The 20421-nt window shown below is 37.9% G+C and overlaps 1 protein-coding gene across 4 annotated transcripts in view; it reads left to right on the plus strand.

The window, feature by feature from the left end:
- The first annotated feature begins 11816 nt into the window (after positions 1-11816).
- The window catches only part of ELMO1 (engulfment and cell motility 1), a 499623-nt gene continuing 491018 nt past the window's right edge, over positions 11817-20421 (plus strand). Inside the window, exon 1 of one of the 4 annotated variants that reach the window (XM_058179684.1) lies at positions 11817-12065. The gene's annotated coding sequence lies outside the window, so the exon portion shown is untranslated. Of the gene's footprint in view, positions 12066-12180; positions 12579-13879; positions 13974-17209; positions 17512-20421 lie in introns of those variants that run through there. The other 3 variants (XM_058179685.1, XM_058179687.1, XM_058179686.1) reach the window with 3 other exon arrangements.

A 20421-nucleotide genomic window follows, 5' to 3' on the forward strand; every position in this document is an offset into this window, starting at 1 on the left:
AACTAGTAACTAACAATACAAGACTCAACAACTGCCTCAACGTCATCTTTTGCAATAACACGAACTCAATTTATGGACTACAAATAAAAGAACCCTTTTCAAACAGTGACCACTGCATGATAGACTTTTGTCTCAATATACGCCCTCACATAAATCGTCATAATAATAGTACTCCTAACTACAATTTTAAAAAAGCCAACTATGACCTTATAAACAATGATCTCTCATCTCTCAACTGCAAAATCTATTCTCAACCTGTATCACTGCCGAAGACCACTATAAAGTCTTCCTACTTGAAATCAATAGAATCATCAAACTATACGTACCACAAATCACCACCAAAAAAAGAAAAACAAATTACCCATATCTATAAAAAAGCTTCAACCCAAAAAAAAAAATCCCTCTGGAGAAGAAACAAAAAGGGCTATGTAACAAACTTCAAAAACCACTACAGAAATATTTGCAACCAAATAAAAACTGAATACACCATTTACCACACCAAGCAAGAAGAAGACCTTCTACGCACAAATTCCAATCGTGCTTTTTATAATTTTGTGAACAATAAACTTAAAGAAACAAGATCCATCCCACCTCTAAAAGAATCTAATGGCAAAGAATGTACTGATGTAACAGTTAAAGCAAACCTCTTTAACACATTCTTTGGCTCAGTCTTTGTTAACAGTGATGGTTCATATCCGACATTTCCCAATCGTACTAACAATGAGTACAACGACTTAACACATATAGACTTCACAGAAAATAATGTTGAAAAAGCTCTTCATAACCTGAAACCATCTTTATCTATTGGGCCTGATGGACTATGTGCATACTTCTTAACAAAACTTTCAGTTAATATAGCAGAACCCCTAAGCATAATCTTTGATAAAGCATTCACAACTAGTTCCCTTCCCAAACTTTGGTCTCTATCCACAATCATCCCTATCTTCAAAAAAGGAGATCCCAGCCTAGTTGAAAATTACAGACCAATCTCTCTATGCTGCGTCACCTGCAAAGTAATGGAATCTATCATCAACCAATCTATTACCCTCCACCTAGAAACAAACAACCTACCCTTTAATAAACAATTTGGTTTCAGAAAAAAATTATCATGTAACTTACAACTTCTACACTGCAAAAACATATGGACTACTAATCTTGATCAAGGCAAAGCAATAGATGCAATCTACATAGACTTCTGCAAAGCTTTTGACTCAGTAGTACATGATCAACTTCTCCTAAAACTAAAATCCTATGGCATTTCAGGACCTCTTCACAATTGGATAAATGCCTTCCTGTCAAACAGACAACAAGTGGTCAAAATTGGCAATGCTCTATCAAATCCTGTTCCTGTCAAAAATGGCATTCCCCAAGGCAGCATTCTTGGACCAACGCTCTTCATACTATACATAAATGATCTCTGTGACCTTATCTCGAGTTATTGTGTTCTCTTTGTTGACGATGTCAAACTATTTAACACCACCAACAATACTTCTACCCTTCAAAAATACCTTGACTTTGTATCCGATTGGTCTAAAACTTGGCAACTGTAAATCTCAACCAGCAAATGCTCAGTCTTACATATTGGGAAAAAGAACCCAAACACTAAGTATAAGCTTAATGGACATTATGTTACAGACGACCCCCACCCTGTTAAAGACCTTGGAGTTTACATATCAAATGATCTAAGTGCCAAAGCCCACTGCAACTACATAGCAAAAAAGGTTCTAAGAGTTGTAAACCTAATTTTGCGTAGCTTCTTTTTAAAAAACTCTACACTACTAACCAGAGCATACAAAACATTTGCTAGACCTATTCTTGAATACAGCTCACCTGTCTGGAACCCACACCACATCTCTGACATTAATACAATTGAAATATTTTACAAGAAGAATTCTCTGCTCCTCTGAAAACAACAAATTACCTTACATCACCAGACTTGAAATCCTGGGATTAGAAAACTTAGAACTCCACCAACTCCGACAAGACCTGTGTATAACACACAGAATTATCTATTGCAATATCCTTCCTGTTAAAGACTACTTCAGATTCAATCGCAATAATATAAGAGCAAACAATAGATTCAAACTTAATGTTAACCGCTTCAATTGCAGAAAATATGATTTTTGTAACAGAATTGTTAACGCTTGGAACACACTGCCTGACTCTGTGGTCTCTTCTCAAACTCCCAAAAGCTTTAATCAAAAATTGTCTACCATTGACCTCACCCCATTCCTAAGAGGACTATAAGGGGCGTGAATAAGAGCAAAAAAATGCCTACCGTTCCTGCCCTAATGTTTCCTTTCATTATATCAAATTAATACAATTATTATACACTTTTGCTCATATATATGTTTTTATGATATTTTGTTGATTTATGTTGATGCTTGTGTATACTGTTGTGAAAAAATAAAAAAAATTGGTGCTTATAGTTGATATTACCATATTGGCATCTTTTAATACTTGTACAAAGGAACACCTTTAATACAAAGCTGTTTCTTTGAACAAGCTTCAAAGCTTGTTATTGTGTTGTTATTCTGTTCATTCTAGTACTTTTGTGCTGTTCTTAATGTTCAGTTGTTCTTTGTTTCAATTTGTTTTCTTTTTCAGTTAGAGGACTTTGCTTTTTTCTGAGAAGACAGAGGAGAGGATGTCTTGTTTTGGAATGAAAATGATTTAATAGCTACTTCTGGCAAAGCTTTGATTTCTTTGCTTTTGGTAGATCTTTGCAGTTCTTCCATTTCTATGTATGTAAATTGCTATAGAAGTGCTATGTATATTTATTTTGGACATTTTTATTATTTTATATTGTTTAAAAATGGTTTTAGTGTTTTGTGAAATATTTTTTGAATTGTAAGCCTCCCAGAGTTATTGACTGAGATGGGCAGCTATAGAAAATGAATAAATAAATTCTATTACTATGAATAAGTTATTTTGTGCAATAAATCAATGATTTTCTGCTAGCTTCTGTTTTGTTATTTTTAATTCCGGATGTTGTTTTTTTCTAGAACTAGTGTACTGGTTTCAGATATGTTCTTCTTATTGCACTTGTTTTGTAATAACAAATTATTATTTAATTTTTTTTTAGGTATATTTTTATTGTTTACATATGAATATATTGAATACAGTGTAATTGTCCTGGCATTCCACTTAGCCTAAAACAAAAGTAAAAAAACAACAGAGTAACATATCATATTTTTCAGAATATAAGACGCACCTTTTCCCCCACAAAAAAGGGTGAAAATCTGGGTGCGTCTTAAACTCCGAATGTAGCCCCGTCCAGCTTCTCAAAGGCAGGTTTCAGAGGCTGAAAAAAGCATCAGAAATGAAGCTTCAGAAATGAAGTCCCCAAACAGAGCTTCAGAAAAAAAGCCCCTAACAGAGCTTCAGAAAAAAAGCCTCCAAACAGAACTTCAGAGGCTTTTTTTCTGAAGCTGTTTTGGAGGCTTTCAGAGGCAGAGTTTCAGAAGTTTGAGGCAGGAAAAAAAAGCAAAAAAAAGCAAGGCACAGAGCTTATTCCGGGAGGCCTATCCACCTACCAATCAGCTTTTTTCTTATCTTCCTCCCAAAAAAGTAAGGTGCGTCTTATACTCCGAAAAATACGGTGCTTGTGTTGTATAATAGTTTTTGACCATCATATTCTAGTATGTCAGTTTAGCTATCATTCTAACAGTTACATTCCTGTATTAAAAATAATATCTCTTTCCATGTCTACCTAACCTGATTCTTTTGCATTCCAAATTCTACCTCATGTTTCTAACCATTGATAGAATCTATTCCATGTTGAATAGTATTCTGTATCTCCTTCATCTTTTATTTTTAGCATTAATCTGTCCATTTCCTCACATTCTAGTATCTTCCTTGTCATTTTACCATTCTACTGCTGCGCATATGCAATTCTTGCTGCAGTCAAGATATGTAATATTAGACATATTGTCCCTTTGTCATAGCCATCTGATACAATGCCTAATAAAAACAATTCTGGCTTAAAATCTATATGTTGTCTGATCATTTTTTCTAACCACGTATGGATTTGTGTCCAAAATTTCCTTGCCTTTATCCATGTCCACTATATGTGGTAATAGTGCTTTCCTACTTGAAAACCATCATTCTAGTCTAGTTTTCAGTTCATCATTCTCGTTTAATATATCTTTATAAGAGTCCATTTTTCCCATATTTATAAGATTTGGATGTATCAATGCTTCTAGGGTGGAGAACCAGACTGGCATTTCCCTATAGTTTTGTTTTTTAATTTTATCCCACATCGATAACAGTGCATTTCTCACATAATGCTTTTGGAAATATCGATGTGGCATGTTTCTTCTGTACCAAAGAAAAGCATGCCATCCTAGTTGAAGGTCATGACCCTCCAAAAATAGTCTTCTATGCCTCAAAGTTATCCACTCTTTCATCCATGTGAGTGCAGCTGCTTGGTAATACAGTTCCGAGTCTGGCAGACCAAAACCTCCCTTTTGACTCTTGCAATAGTTTCAGTTTTATTCTTGTTTTTTTTTTCCTTGCCAAATGAATTTTAACATTATTTTATTCAACTCATCAAAATATTTTTTTCTAGTTTTATTGGTATTCTTTGGAATAAAAAAAGTATCTTTGGTAGTATGTTCATCTTTATTGTAGCTATTCTAGCCATCATAGAAAGGTGCAAGCTTTTCCATCTCTCCATATCCAGCTTAATTTGATGCATTAATTTTGTATAGTTGTCCTCTTTAATTGTTGTACATCTTGCTGTTAGATAGATTCCTAAGTATTTCACTGTTTTCCTATCTAGATATCCATTTTCTTTATAAATTCATCCCTCTGTTTATTTCTAAGATTTTTAACTATAATTTTAGTTTTTTCCTTATTTATTTTTAATCCAGCAACCTCTCCATATTCCTCTAATTTCTCTATGAGTCTCGGGCCTGATTCTAATGGTTCCTCTAAAATGAAGGCTAAATCATCAGCGAATGCTTGTAATTTCTACTTTTCTCTTTTGATTTCCATTCCTTTGATTTGCTCATCTTCCCTGATATGTCTACTTAGTACTTCCACTGTTAAGATAAATAACAATGGCGATAATGGACAGCCTTGCCTTGTACCTTTTCGTATTGAAAAATTTTCAGTTACCTCGCCATTCACAATCACTTTGGCTTTCTGATGTGTGTATATTGCCTTGAACATATTTATAAATTTTTCTCCAAAAGCCATATTTCTTACTTGGCATAACATGAATTCCCAGTTCACATTGTCAAACACCTTTTGGGCATCCAGAAACAACAGTGTCAATTGCTGTTCATTTTGTGCTTTGTAGTATTCCAATGAGTCTAATATTACCCTCATATTATTTCTTATCTGCCTTTTGGGTAGGAAGCCAAAAGGTCAGGGTGTACGAACTCCTTCAAAAATCTCTTCAGTCTTTCTCCTATTATTGAGGCAAATATTTTATAGTCGGTATTTAGTAGGGATATGGGTCTGTAGTTCTTAATTTGAGTTGAATCTGAATCTTCTTTTGGTATCAAAGTAATTTTAGCTTCCACCCATGATGGTGGTATCTTCACTTCAGATAAAACTGCATTGTATACCTCTAATAATGATTGGCCCAGAGTATCTTGTAGCTCTTTATATATTTCTGCCAGTAGCCCATCTTGGCCAGGTGTTGTTTTTTTGTTTTTTGATCACCTCTGGCGATCAAAAAACAAATTATTATTTCTTGATAATAATTCTTGATTCCTGATAACCCATCTCTGCATATTTGCAGTAAGTAAACTTTTCTTCCAGTAGTCCTGCAACTGCTGGCACTGACTGCTCAGCCAGCAATCTTGCATATTATAGCCATACCAGGTGTCCAGGAACTCTAACACTAGCGCAGTCCTTATTGATCCTGGAGATGACCAATCTGGTTTCTGTAAATAATGCCCCACCATAATGTTTATAGGAGAGAGACTCTTTTTCTGGCTCCTCTTATGAGACTTGTCCAGTATGGTTGAATTTCTGACATAATTCTCTTCTATGCCATCTATGCCATACAAGTCCCACAACCTCATTAAGGTAATACCTCAGTGGAAGATTATACAGAAGTTTTTTTACACGGTGGCTTAGGGGCTAGGACATTGAGCTTGTCGATCGAAAGGTCGGCAGCTCAGCAGTTCAAATCCCTAGTGCTGCCGTGTAACGGGATAAGCTTCCATTACTAGTCCCAGCTTCTACCAACCTAGCAGTTTCAAAAGCAAGTAAAAATGTAAGTAGAAAAAATAGGGACCACCTTTGGTGGGAAGGTAACAGTGTTCTGTGCGCCTTTGGTGTTGAGTCATGCCGGCCACATGACCACGGAGACGTCTTCGGACAGCGCTGGCTCTTCGGCTTTGAAATGGAGATGAGCACCGCCCCCTAGAGTCAGCAACGACTAGCACGTATGTGCGAGAGGAACCTTTACCTTTACCATATAATCACATCTGATTCCTGGACAAACCCCTGCAATTTTCTTGGCAAGAAAATCATGACAAGAAGTGGTCTTTCATTGCCTTCTTCCTAGGCTTAAGAGAAAGTGACCAGTTCAAGATTATTAGCTGTACTTTATCTCTAGGGCAGCATTAAAACTCCTAGTCTCCTAGTTTCTAACTTGTTGTCTTAATCATTACAACAAACTGATTGTCTAAATAATACTACATTATTAATATGATTTATTTATGCAGCAGCAATTCGTGGACTGGAATATTTCCTTTCCAAAAATAAAATTGAGAAAGTGCTAGAGAGGTAGAATCATTTCCCACAGTATGAAAGAGAAGGCCTCTTTCATCCTGCTAGTGCTATTCTTGTCATTTCCCATATTTGTTAATGATTCCGCTATATTCCCATATTTGTTAATGATTCCGCTATAGAGCACTGCACACCAGAACAACTAGACACAAGAACAGTTTTTTCCCGAAGGCCATCACTCTGCTAAACAAATAATTCCCTCAACACTGTCAGACTATTTACTGAATCTGCACTACTATTAATCGTTTCATAGTTCCCATCACCCATCTCTTTCCACTTATGACTGTATGACTATCACTTGTTGCTGGCAATCCTTATGATTTATATTGATATATTGATCATCAATTGTGTTGTAAATGTTGTACCTTGATGAACGTATCTTTTCTTTTATGTACACTGAGAGCATATGCACCAAGACAAATTCCTTGTGTGTCCAATCACACTTGGCCAATAAAATTCTATTCTATTCTATTCTATTCTATTCTATTCTATTCTATTCTATTCTATTCTATTCTATTCTATTCTATTCTATTCTATTCTATTCTATTCTTCTTTGCATCTCCTGCTATTGTCTTCCTACTGAAATGCCTCCCACTTTAGAGCCTTATTTCTAAATAAACTAAATCATAAAATTAAAAGCACACAATATTCTCATCGTTCCCATCACCAATCTCCTTCCACTTATGACTGTATGACTGTAACTTTGTTGCTGGCAATCCTTATGATTTATATTGATACATTGACCATCAATTGTGTTGTAAATGTTGTACTTGATGAACGTATTTTTTCTTTTATGCACACTGAGAGCATATGCACCAAGACAAATTCCTTGTGTGTCCAATCACACTTGGCCAATAAAAAATTCTATTCTATTCTATTCTATTCTATTCTATTCTATTCTATTCTATTTTATAAGGGAATGATATTGATAGCTAGTAGCACGGAAGAAAATTAAAATACGATCAATGCAGGCTTACCTGGGGCAAAATCAAAGATACCAAACCTTTGCTAAAGACCACCAATAAAGACCACCTTTGGACAGGCAAATAGAAAAAACCAAGTTCATTCTTCAGTTGTCTAGATGTTGCACAGGATCACTTAATGTAAATGTCAGTATATTCCAACTTTCTAATGTGCAAGAGAACTGTAGTTTTTTAAAAAATACCTGCTTACTATTTTTACTAAGAACATTTCTCAGTTAATCAGATGTAATCTATAAAACTGTCTGATAAAATTACCAGGCTATGCAATAAGATTCCACCTACCAACCCCCCCTCTAATTTCTAGGGCCTACATAATGAACTCACTTATTTCTAAGGAATTAATGATCAATGGAACATAAAGTGTTAAATTGTGAGTGATTGAAGAGACAGACTTTTCATTGCAACAAGCAATAGCCCAGCAATTGTCTGTCTGACAGCTTGCCCTTTTATAGGGAGCTGTCAAATGGCTTAGCCAATTGGAATAAACTATTTTTCCTGCCTAGACCAGAAAAAGTGAAGCCTATCTTCTTCGGCTTCCCTCTTTCATTTGAGTAGTCAACACCACTCCTAGACAGGTCATTGACCAATCGGGAGTCAGCTTAGCTGACATAGTTGTGTAGGTAACTGGGGCATCGGTAAATTCATTCCGACCTGCGCAGTTCTGTTGGAGTAGCGGTGGCCAGGTCAGTCGGATCTGCTGCTGCTCCCTGGTTAGCCAATGAAATCTTCTGGATGTTGGCCCTGGCCATCTGTCCTGGAACTGGCTCTCTGCTGGACTCCTAGTTCTCCAGGTGCATTCAGCCATTCGTTGTTTGGGTTTGTGTCTGCTGCTGGTGGGATTTCAGGACTTTTATTATTTTCTGATGGGGCGTTGTTTTTATTATTTTGTGTAAGTTCAGATTGCCGGTGTATTGATGTACGAAATCAGCTTGGAGTTGGTCGATATGTCTTTGCCATAGTCACATACCCACTAACTCTACCCTATGTGAGTAGGGACCAGTAATAGTTACCACCATGGCAGAGACCCAGAGAGCACCTCTAGCATACTTATGGACATACACCACATCCCCTATGTTAAATGACTGGAGCTTGCTGGTTGAGTGGGTGAGTGCTTCTGTTGTGTAGTTTGGGTATAGACGATCTAGCTCTGTTCTAAGCCTGCAGCCCATTAATAGCTCAGAAGGGTTTCGGTTTGTAGTGGTGCTAGGAGTTACATGTTGGACTAGTAAGAACTTATCAATTCTTGTTTACCAGTCCCCTGGACACATACTTACAAGCACCTTCTTGGTTGATCGTACCATTCTTTCTGCCTGTCCTTTGCAGGGGTGGAACAGCGCAACCAGGGCATGGCGGATTTCCTGTTCAGCCAAAAAGAATTTTAATTGTTTGGCCGTAAACTGGGGCCCATTGTCAGATACCAGGACTTCTGGTAGGTTGTGTGTTGAAAACAGCCTTCTTAATACCTTAATGACTGCCTCAGTTGTTGTGGTGGGCATGAGTATTATCTCTAACTATTTTGAATAAGCGTTCACTATTACCATAAAGATTTGTCCATGGAAAGGCTCCCTTGACCATGATGCTCTTGGTGTCTCCCATTCATACACCGGGGCAGAGTTACAGGTTATTGCTTGTTTGCAATAAAGAGTTTTATTGTTGCAATAAAGAGTTCCTGGCATCGGTTACAGGTTACCCACTTGGCTATGTCTGTGCCCATGTTTGGCCACCATACCTAGCTTGCAGCTAGTGCTTTTAGTTGTGTGTGCTGAAACTTCAGCTGTTTTTTGGAATTGCCTGGCACTAATTTTCTAATTGTGGCCCAGGACACAATTGACATAGATAACCCAGTGTTTACTTCTATGCTGCATGGTGAACCATCAATGAGGACCGTGACATGGATTTTTTTTGCGCGCAGTGAACTCGCTTGCCCAATGGTTGTTCAGTAAGTGTTCTTGGGCTCTACATAGCACTCTTCACTCAGGGGACTTTGCACTTTCTTGGGACCTGTCTGGTAGGCAGGCTGGTTTGCACAGTAAACAGTTGGTTGACTGGCACGACAGACTCTCGCCAAATGCCCCTTCCTGTCATATCTCTGACAAATAGCATCTTTGAACTGGCAGGCTGATCTTGGATGGTTACCGCCACACCCAGTGCACACAGCCTCTTCTGTTTCAGAAGTCTTCTTCTTTGACTGATCAGAGGTGGAAAACCTCATTATCCTTGTCTGTCGATTCTTCATGTTCGGTGCGGTCTTGGTGCACAGTGACAGCTCTGTGCAAAAATGGCGAGCTAGTTGTTTTCTGAATTGCTGTCATTGACTTGATCAACGTTCCTGTAACCTGGGCTTCATCTAGTGCTATCTGCAGTGTGAGATTAGGGTTGGCAAGCAGGCACCTTTGGAGGTTTTAGTCCTTCACCCTACAGACAATTCTATCCAGAAGAACTTCACTGAGGTCCCTGAATTCACAATACAATGTGGCCTTTCGTAAGGCTGTGATGTATTCATTAATCGACTCACCCACTTCCTGGTTTTGGCGGTGAAACACGTGTCATCTGATGATCTTTGATGGTGTACGTGCGTAATGTGTCTGGAGCATGTTCTGCAGTGTAATCCAAGGCACAGTCTACACAGACTTGGGGGCCAAGAGTGCCCTGGCTGTCTTGAATATTTCCAAGCCACAATAGCTCAGGAAAAGTGCCCACTTTCTGTTACCAGAAAGCCTCAGGAGGTCATTGGCCTCTAAGAAACATTCAAACTGGACGATGTAAGAGTCCCAGTTCTCCGAGGCTGGGTTGAATGGAGCGGGGGGGGGGGCGTGCGTAGTCATCTCAAGGGGACCGATACAGATCAGTGATTTGGTGCCTGCATGATGGTCACAGAGTAAGGTTCTGTAGTGGCCCGTCTTCTTTGTTCTGGCTAAGATCGAGATCAGTTCTATTTATTCTTCTGATCCCACCCCTTCGCCAGTGTTAAATTGTGGGCGATTGAAGATACAGAGACAGATCTTCAACTTCAAACTCTTTATTGCAACAAGCAATAACCTAGCAATTGTCTGTCTGACAGCTTGCCCTTTTAGATGGCTTAGCCAATCGGAATAAACTATTTTTCCTTCATGGACGGTGGACCTGAGTGAAGCCTATATTCTTCACCTTGACTCTTTCATTTGAGTATTCAATATAAAGAAAGTAATCTATGACTTGAAATGTCAAAAATGCTTGCAATTTATGACTTTAGGCTTCCTCATCTAATGTTTATGGCAGAAACAGCCAGCTTAATGAGCTGATCATAATAAAAGCAGCTATTCTTAACTTGAACAATTCAATGTACAGCTCAAAATCTGACACAGCTTTTCAACCTGTAATTTAAAGTTACTGTACATCCTCAAAGAAGTCCTCTCTACCTCCTAAACTTCTATTGAGAATAACTTGCACTGGGAAAATCAGCTGAAATTTTGTAATTTAGAAATTACATGCTGCTGGCAATAGTTTTAGGCACTACAGGATCCACCTCTGCTAGTAGCTAGCAAAATACATTTTGTAATCGCAACATTAATTAGAAATTTAAGCCTGGAGCTAAATGGAAAGAATTAATTTCACTGTTTTTATTTAGTGCCGCCCTCTTTTGGAGATCTTCTGAATAGCGATACTGTTCTGAAGCTGAAAACTGCTTGAGATAATGTTTGACAGCGATTTTCCGTTACTAGCACAGAACATCCTATTGCAAGATCACAAGTCGATCAATACAACAGTTTTTACACATACACGCACATATATATTAAGAATTTACTCTAGAACATTTCAAGATATACCTTAATTAGAAAGGCAGAAACACGCACACACACAATACATAAATGCAGGCGAATTTGATTGTATCGTGTCCTGGACAAGATTGTCCCAATTTTACTGAGCTCTTTGCAATTTACGTTTCAGTAAATGATTAAGGGTGAGATTGCGATTCGAAATTTATAGCACGAAATCCCCAAATGACTTAATTCTTCTTCCCCACTGAGATTCGCGCCTATCTAGATAATTTTTAGTAGCTTCTTGGAAATGCAAATCGTGCCTCCGGCCAGCAGGAGGGAGGAAGAGGAAGTGAGAGCAGCGACAGCAGTAGCGGCTGCAGCGACGACGGCTGGGAGCTTTATAAGTGCTCGAGAGGCTGAGGATGGGATAGAAAGAGAGGATCAGAAACATCAAAACAAGCCGCGGCAAAAGGCGAACTTCAGTGGTGGAGGCGGTAGGAGGTACTGCTGGTGGTCTCGCCTTCTGCCCCAGGGCAGCCAACTTCATTGTTTAGCTCTGCACTTTGTGGAACTGATTCTACTTTAAAAAAAGGTACTTTAATTTCTGGTTAGTGGGAGGAGGAAGGAGCGTGGCTTGCCAGAGGCGTGTGTTCGTATGGGGATGGTGACTACTGAGGGAAGGGGAAGGGCAAGAGCTACAGCATTTTGTTATTGCTTATCAAGAACGTCCAGTCCCTCTGAGTTCAGTGTAGACTACTGAATGTGAACGGCGCTTGCAAGCCTCAAGGCAATATGATGCTGTGCGGGTATTGAAACAAGAATGACGCCACCTGCGCTGGCAGGACTGTAGCTCGTATTGAAAATGCGTGGGAAATGCGATGCGTGGCGACAACAGATGGACCCCCGCCCTTAATTGCAGCACTGAGAGGGAGGCGGGGGTCAGGGTGCGATAGCTCCTGCGAATGAAAACGTCAAAGGGGTGCTACGCCGATGGTGTCCCGGCGTTGCGAGGCAATATATGGGGAGGTTGCTATCGTATCAGTATCCAGTACTGCTTTCTCCCCATTGTTGGTTGTAAAGAACCTGAACAGGTCTCAAGGGAAAGGTTGGTTCTTGAATTCTGCCACGATTGCCTTCTCCTGAGATAGGTCCGAAATCCTAGCAACGGCAAAAATAAAAACAAAAGAAATGGGGAGGGGGGATTCTGTTAAACATAGTAAGAGTTCGTAGTGGCTGCGGGGAAAAGCCCCGTGGCTCAGGACATTGCTGTTGATTGCATTGGTGGAAGAAGAAACGCGAATTCCCGCGGTCTTCGGGGTGGCTGGTACTTGCCCGCAATTGGCCCACTTCGAGAGTCATCTTGCCGAGGAGGGGGGGAGGCTCATTTCCCAACTTCCCGCCTTTAGGGTACTGCCCCAAGTAGCGGCCTCTGGCTATTGTAAGCCACTCTACGTTGGTTTCAAGAAGAAAGGAAGAAAGTGCTTCCTTTCTCAGCAAATCTTTCATTGTTTTTTTTAAAACAAGAACCTCTGTTTCTGCGCTTGACTCTTAATTTCGCACGTGTGAAACGCCTGTTCCCTCCCCCAAAGCAAGCTGCCTTTTATTACCAAAATTTCTAGAATACTAATGGCATGTGAAAAGGTAAAAGAGTCGTAATGATTGGATTAAAATGATCCACTTTGACATTTTATAAAAGGTAAACAAAAAGAGGTGTATCCAAAATATTTGAGTGTGTGTGTGGAGCTGAATATCTAAGCTTCCTCTTCCATATAGTAGCACAGATATAATCTAAATAATTGACTTATTTGTTACCTGAACTTGGCTATCTCTACTGAATGTGAGGCCAATCATCTATAGAGATTCTCAGTCATCCAAGTGTCCCAAAAGTGCTTTTCAAGAGGCAACTGGACTTTCTGGTTTTTCTTTGAAGATGTTTTACTTCTCATACAAGAAGCTTCTTCAGCTCTGACTGGATGGTGGGGAATGGAAGGATTTATACTCCTTGCAGACAGCTGGTCATTTGCATCCTTTTAGAGCAGAAGTCTTCAAACTTGTAAGATTTAAGACTTGTGGACTTCAACTCTCAGAATTCTCCAGCCATTTATGCTGGCTGGGCAATTCTGGGAGTTGAAGTCCACAAGTCTTAAATCTGACAAGTTTGAAGACCTCTGTTTTAGAGAGTCCTTGAGGCCACTTGGAGGTCTATCTGTGTCCTCATGGTCACCTGAGAAGTGCAAATGGGTGTGGAGCCTTCTTGGAACTGTTGAAATGACTCTGTTGTGGACTGGAGATAGATGATGCCGTATCCTTCCCCTTCTGTTGAGAGAGGGCTGTTCAATTTTGACATAGATGGCCTCTTTGACCCTTCTTTCACAGCAGCAGTCATCTTTATCCAAAATGTGGACTTTGCTCCAAGGCCAATCCTGAATATAAATTATACTTAAAAGTCAACAGCCTGGAAGCAAAGTTCATTCAACTGGTTGGCTCAGGTTTTATCTTTGTAAGTGCCATTTACTATGACTAAGATCTCTGACATGATAATTCTGTAGTTCCTTGTTTTGTAATCTTTTTTCAAGTGTTCCTTATTTCTTACTGACCAATATTTTTGGATTTGCCGTCTAAACAATTCTATGAAGGACTTGCTTTTGGCTTCTTCAAATCCTCTTTCCCATAAAACTTACGTTTCTTATGATTTCTTATGATTAACTGTAAACTCATCCGGTTAGGGAGCTTTATAAATTACAGTATACTCTGAGAATAATGTATTTTGTGCAAGTTTGTATTTTTGAATTTAATAATGTAACATTTGTAAGACCGGAAGATGTCCTGGAATATTATCCTATATGTTAATTTTATTGGGTATAGCTAAGCAATATATAGAGTTAAAAATGAAACAAAGTTTAGAAATGGACAGCAATAGACTAAAATACAGAACTTTATAAAGAATCTGACTCTTTCCCCTATCGTTCTATTTCTTTGTTGAATTTATTGTACCATTCTTATGGTAATTCCAACTAAATAACTAAACTTATTCCATTTAAATGGTAAGGTTTTACAGTGTTTTGCCAATCTTTCTTATACATTTATTATAAGATTATTTGAGGTTTCCTATTTTTGCACATTGTATTGAACACTGCTTTAAGCATCTAAGGCTTGGGTCAAAGCAAAATTATATGGGACAGTATGATTATTTTAACTTACAGAACAAAACAATATAATTAGCATTTCAAAGTATTAATTTGTATATTATTTAGCACTGAATGGCATGAGACAACAACTGCTTAGATATGCTCTGTAAACAAGTAATACATACTAATACGGTACAAGAATATACATATCAAGTAATTTTTATATTTGGGTATGTTGTATAAACATTAACCTTACCAAGAGTAATAAGTAATATTTAACTTACGTGTTTAAGATTTCTTCCTTTGTTTTATATGAATGGTATATATATGGTATATATCTCCCAAAATGATGTGGGAGGCACTTTTGACAGTGTGTGTAAAATAGTCATATTACTTTCCAGTTTGGCTACAGTCTGTAGCTTCTTTACTCCATGGTAAAGGTTCTGTTGCAGCTTTGGAGCATGTGGGTTCTCCTTGTAATTTCTGTAAATGTATACTTCTAGTCACAATGCATATTTTATAATAATCATTTCTAGTCTCCATTTTACATTTTTGGTATGCTATTTATTCAGTTTTTGGCTTGTAGCTGAAACAATGGTGTATGTAATGGCACTTCCTGACAGTGTCCTTCTACAGCAAACTACCAAGCAAATGTTTGCTTGTGTGGTGCTGCTCCACCCTTCCTTCCTCTCTTTGTTTACTGAAATCTTTTGGATTGTGAAATGTGAATTCATGCAGGATTTTTTTGCCATGAAGTTTAAACTATTGAAAATAGTTTAGGATGTGATCTCATTTCCATATTGACAATCAAGGATTATGCATTTTCCCCTTCTTTCAGTTCTTATTTTTAAAACATAAAGTCTGTGAGATCTATGTTATACTGCTTGAAAATAGAATGTCCTTTGTGTTCGGAGAGCCTTTCATGTTACTGAATAAGAAAAACTGTTAACAGTAATGGGACATCTGGAAATTCTGTTCCTTTGCAGCCTTGAATAATTAGGATCACTCCAATGAGCCCTTCTAAATTTCTTCTTACTAATAGGGTATCATGTTGATCTTCCTTTAATTAGACTTTAGGGTAGGCTGTCAATCTCTGTTTACAACTGTTCTATATTTTGAACAAAATATCTAATTAAGGTTGTTTTTAATTTAGATGGCTTATGTAATTCAAAGAAGCCTTATTGAGATAATAACAGTTGAACAAATATGATGGATGTTTTGTGTTCCCATACGTACTTGCAGATTATGTCTTTAGATATCGATGAGGTCATTGAACATGTTACAGTTAGTTCTCTGTAACACAGATGTGTCTATTCCAAGCTCAGATGCTACATATTGTTAATATAAGTTTCTTTTTGGCGGTGCTGTGGATCTGAACCTATGAAATTTCCCAAACTAAGTTAGACCATTGGTCCAACTAACCAAGTAATCTTTTTTACCTTAATCATTTTCAGTCTTTTCAGAATCAGAACTTTTTTGCCCTAACATTTGGTTTGTATAATAGAAATAATATTATTTATGTTTGCTTTAGATCAACCTGTTTAGATCAACCTGTCCAACACATGTTAAACAACAGGTTCAAATGTTTCATAAACCTGTAACATATATTGATTTTTAGTATATTCAAGATTTGAAGCTAATGTTCTTCCCTTGTTTAATTTCAGATCCTGAACTATCTTTTTTTGTATTCTAGTATCTCTAGATGTGCTGGATAAACATTCACATTTCCTAGCTTGCAGTATGGTGTCCTATACATAGTTTATAAAAAGTTTCCCTTTTATAACAAATGCAAAAAGAACCCACCCACCCCGCATAATGCAAAGCCATTTATGACTTAAGTAATAAACTTTGTGTGTAACACAACATTTAATTTGTAAATCTTTTTTTAAATTTATCTGACTTTCTAAATTCAACTATTTTATCTTTTTAGTTTCACCACATTTGTATCCATGAAATTGCATTAAAATGACAAATATGTTTATCCAGTTTAGGAAAGGCTATGCAGAGAAAGAGAAAATATAAAAAGAGAAAGAACTGCTTCAGAGATTGTGTAAGGTTCCATTCCAACTTGTTGGCATTGCCTGAAAGCAGTTGTAACTTTTTCCAGAATGATGTAGTTAATCTTTCTTTTTGGTTTAAGGATTTGTGCTCTGGAATACCTTTTTCTCTTTATATCTAACATTCAGCTCTGTTCTAGTGAGTGCTTTTGTTTTTCCCTAATCTCAATTTGCTTTAGCTTTAGTATCTTTTGATGGCTGTTTCTAGTAAATTATTTTATTGCCTTTTGTACATCATCATGCAAACCATTTGGTAATATGGTTTAGAAATAAAAGACCCATGTGTTAATGTCAGTGATATCGATCCATAAGATAACAATATAGGTAATACTTTAGCGAACATTCAAAGTTATGCGATAAGCCCCCCCCCACCCATTTATGAACAAGTCCTGAAACTATGAATCATGCAGTACTACAGCAGTTGTTCGCCGTTATGAATAACTGCAGAGGCTCTGCAACATTCATCTTGCACATTGCCAGCTGAAATGAGCTTCTGAGGGATGGATCTGCCCCTCAGAAGCTCTATTCGGGCATTCAGAGGCTTTGCCCAGCATGTTGCTGGCAGAAATGGAGCTTCTGGGGTGGATCCACAACATGCCAGGCAAGGCCTCTGGATGCCTGAACATTTCAGCCGACAATGTGCAGACCCGGGATGCTTTGCAAGTTGACACAGGCAATGTGCCAGGCGAGGCCTCTGGATGCCTGAACGGAGCTTCTGAGGGGCAGATCCACCGCTCATAAGCTCCATTTTGGCCAGCAATGTGCCAGGCGAAGCCTGTGGAGGCCCAAACAGAGCATCTTGTGGGCACGCACGGCTGAGAGGCTGAAGAGGAGACTGCTAGATTTTCACAAGGTAAGTGACCCGCCACTGCAGTTGGGTGGGTGGGGAAAAGTAACTATGGAGAGCATGAGGTATTTCAGTGGGTCAGGAAGGCCTTGGATGGTCTTAGGTAGCCTGTTCCATCACTAGGCCTCCCCATGGCCTCCCCACCTTGAAATACCTCATGTGCATTTACTGAGCCTCGTATTTGATTAGCGAATGCGTGGGCGAAAGGAGGGAGTGATCCCATTCAAGGTACGAGATTCACTCCAACAAATCCTTGGATTATGAATAGAGTGGGCAGGCTCCATTACATTTGTAATTTAAGGGCTACCTGTATGCTGAAACACTGGGGGAATTAGGTTAAGATTGTCTGCAATTGGTGTATGTGCTAAAGCAGTTGTGGCATCTTCACTGTGCTGTACACTCTCTGTTGATAGGATGCAGGTTACTGTATAGATAAATGCAAACATTTAGGCGCTCCTGGTCAATTTGTTTGTCTCAGTAACTATAAATGAACAAATAGCGATGTAACTTCCACATGGCACAAGAGGCAGCTCATGGTTAGCGTCTTATTTTCAAGTTTGATACAGTTTTAAAATATTTAATTACCGGTAGGTCATATACAAAATCATTATTTTTTAAGAATCAATATATACCTGTAATTAAAATAACCTTACATTGATTTGAAGGAAAAGTCTGTATCTTTAGATTAAAAATCAGTGACTTTCCTATTTCAGTGATGAAACACATATGGTTTGAGCTGATTTGTTCAGCTTTGTATGAAATATGGACAGGAGGGAAAGATGTCTAGAGAGTTGAGTTCCTTCTCATATAGAGAAAGTGCAAAAATAAATAAAAATTAAGTTTGCTGCTTTATTTTCTTAAGTAGGTTGGATGGCATAGTCTAAAAATTGGGAACAGGAAGGACATTAATTGAAAGGAATAAAAAGATAGGCTTCGATTTTGTAACTGCTAGCTCATACTTTAGGATTATGTTGAAGTATGGTATTTTTTTCTGATAAAGAGATTCTAATTTAAATTGATTTTTCATTGGATGATAAAGTATTATCGTTGTTTCATTTATCAATTTGTTTTAATAGTTTTTGTTTCTGGAAGTTGTTTGGCAGATAGGTGATAGTCTCTGTAGATGCTATCTCGCTCTTCTGATCTTGGTGATAACTCAAATATATATATAATAAGGCTCAAATTTATTTCTGTTGTTACTTATGATTAGAATACTTGGAACATTTCAGTTTTACTTCAATGAAATACCTAGTCCCGTGATGGTGAACCTATGGCACGGGTGCCGCAGGTGGCACACGGAGCCATATCTATGGGCACGCGAGCGTTGTCCTAGCTCAGCTCCAGCGCGCATGTGTACACCGGCCAGCTGATTTTCGGAGCTTCAGGGCCCACCGGAAGTTGGAAAATGGGCTGTTTCTGGCTTCCAGAGGGCCTTTGGGGGGGAGGCTACTTTTATGCCCCCCCAAGCTCCAAGAAAGCCTCTGGATCCTGGAGAGGGCGAAAAAAGAGCCTAATGGGCCCAACAGTAAACTTTTTGCTGTCACGTGCAACAAACCAAGGGGCAGGTGGGAGATGGCGCATGCATATGCGGGCGCATTGAATTATGGGTGTGAGCATGCACGCACGCAACCCCCCGTGCTCCCCCCGCTTTTGGCACGCGACGGCAAAAAGGTTAGTCATCACTGACCTAGCCATTTCAAGTTTTATTCTGTCAGAATATGAAAACACATTTTACCAAAAGCTTCAGGTTGGACTGTTTTATTGAGGTTGAAACAAACAAGTTTTTGTTTTATTTTATGCAGTCGAATATATGATGCTGTTATTTATTTATAAAAAGTTTTTAGAAACATGTGGGGGTTAATTGCATTTTAAAGAAGTGTACTTCCAGGTTGTTAAGGATTATAGCCACTTGTCTTTTTTCTTGACTCCAGATTACATAAATAATTCAAATAAATGAAGTTGCTTTCTAATTTAGATCTCCATCTAAATTATCTTTTATTTGAGATCAGATACTGAAATATCTTCCAGATTTTATTTAATTTACAAACGCATATTAAAAGTATTTTTCAGCTTTTGAGAGATCAAAAGGCTACAAAAATTGAACTATAAAAATGGTAGAATAATTAGATTAGCATTATTTCTTACAAAATGGGGTCCCCAATACAAAGAAGCATATTATTTCTGTGATTTATGCACTAAACTTTGTGCATTCTATTATGCTTTAGCAGTAAAATTAATACTATAAGAAGCCATAATTTACCTCAAAAGTTAATTTTACTGCTAGAGTGGAGGTTAGATATTTTATTTGATACTAATATATGTTTATTTGTTGACTCTAATAAATTATATTTCATTCTAGTTACTCCCCCTGGAATCCAAATACAGTACAATTTGCAGAGAAAATACTAATTTAGGAAGTTTAGTTTGTATTATGAACCCACATAGCTTATGGTTGCTTAATGCTTCCTGTTGCTGGCTTCATTTTTAGTATAGCTTAGAATTATTGCATACTGTAGCCATTTGAACTAATGGGTAAAATAAAAGAAGGAAGGAACATTGGGCATGAAAATCTGGTGTGCTATAATAAGATAAAGAGGAAAGATATGAAAAAGGATGTTATAGGAAGATTTGCATGAACTGGTGTAAGAAGAAACTAATACATTATCAGGAGTAATGTATAACATATTTGAGGATGTTTTAGATACTGTTGAAAAAGAGGGCCTAGATTTCAAGACATAGGAAGAGTCATTTGTGACACGTGAGTAGGAATAGTTGACAAAATGAAAGTCAGTTACCTCCACAGTTGTTTCTAACATGGAGATTGAAGTATTTATTTATGAAATTATTCACAGTATTATCAACAAATTATGATGATATTTTTCTTTCTTCTTTTTTTTTTATTTTTTTTTACACAAA

The sequence above is a fragment of the Ahaetulla prasina genome, chromosome 4, assembly GCF_028640845.1.
Source record: "Ahaetulla prasina isolate Xishuangbanna chromosome 4, ASM2864084v1, whole genome shotgun sequence".
In the NCBI taxonomy this organism is placed as follows: Eukaryota; Metazoa; Chordata; class Lepidosauria; order Squamata; family Colubridae; genus Ahaetulla; species Ahaetulla prasina.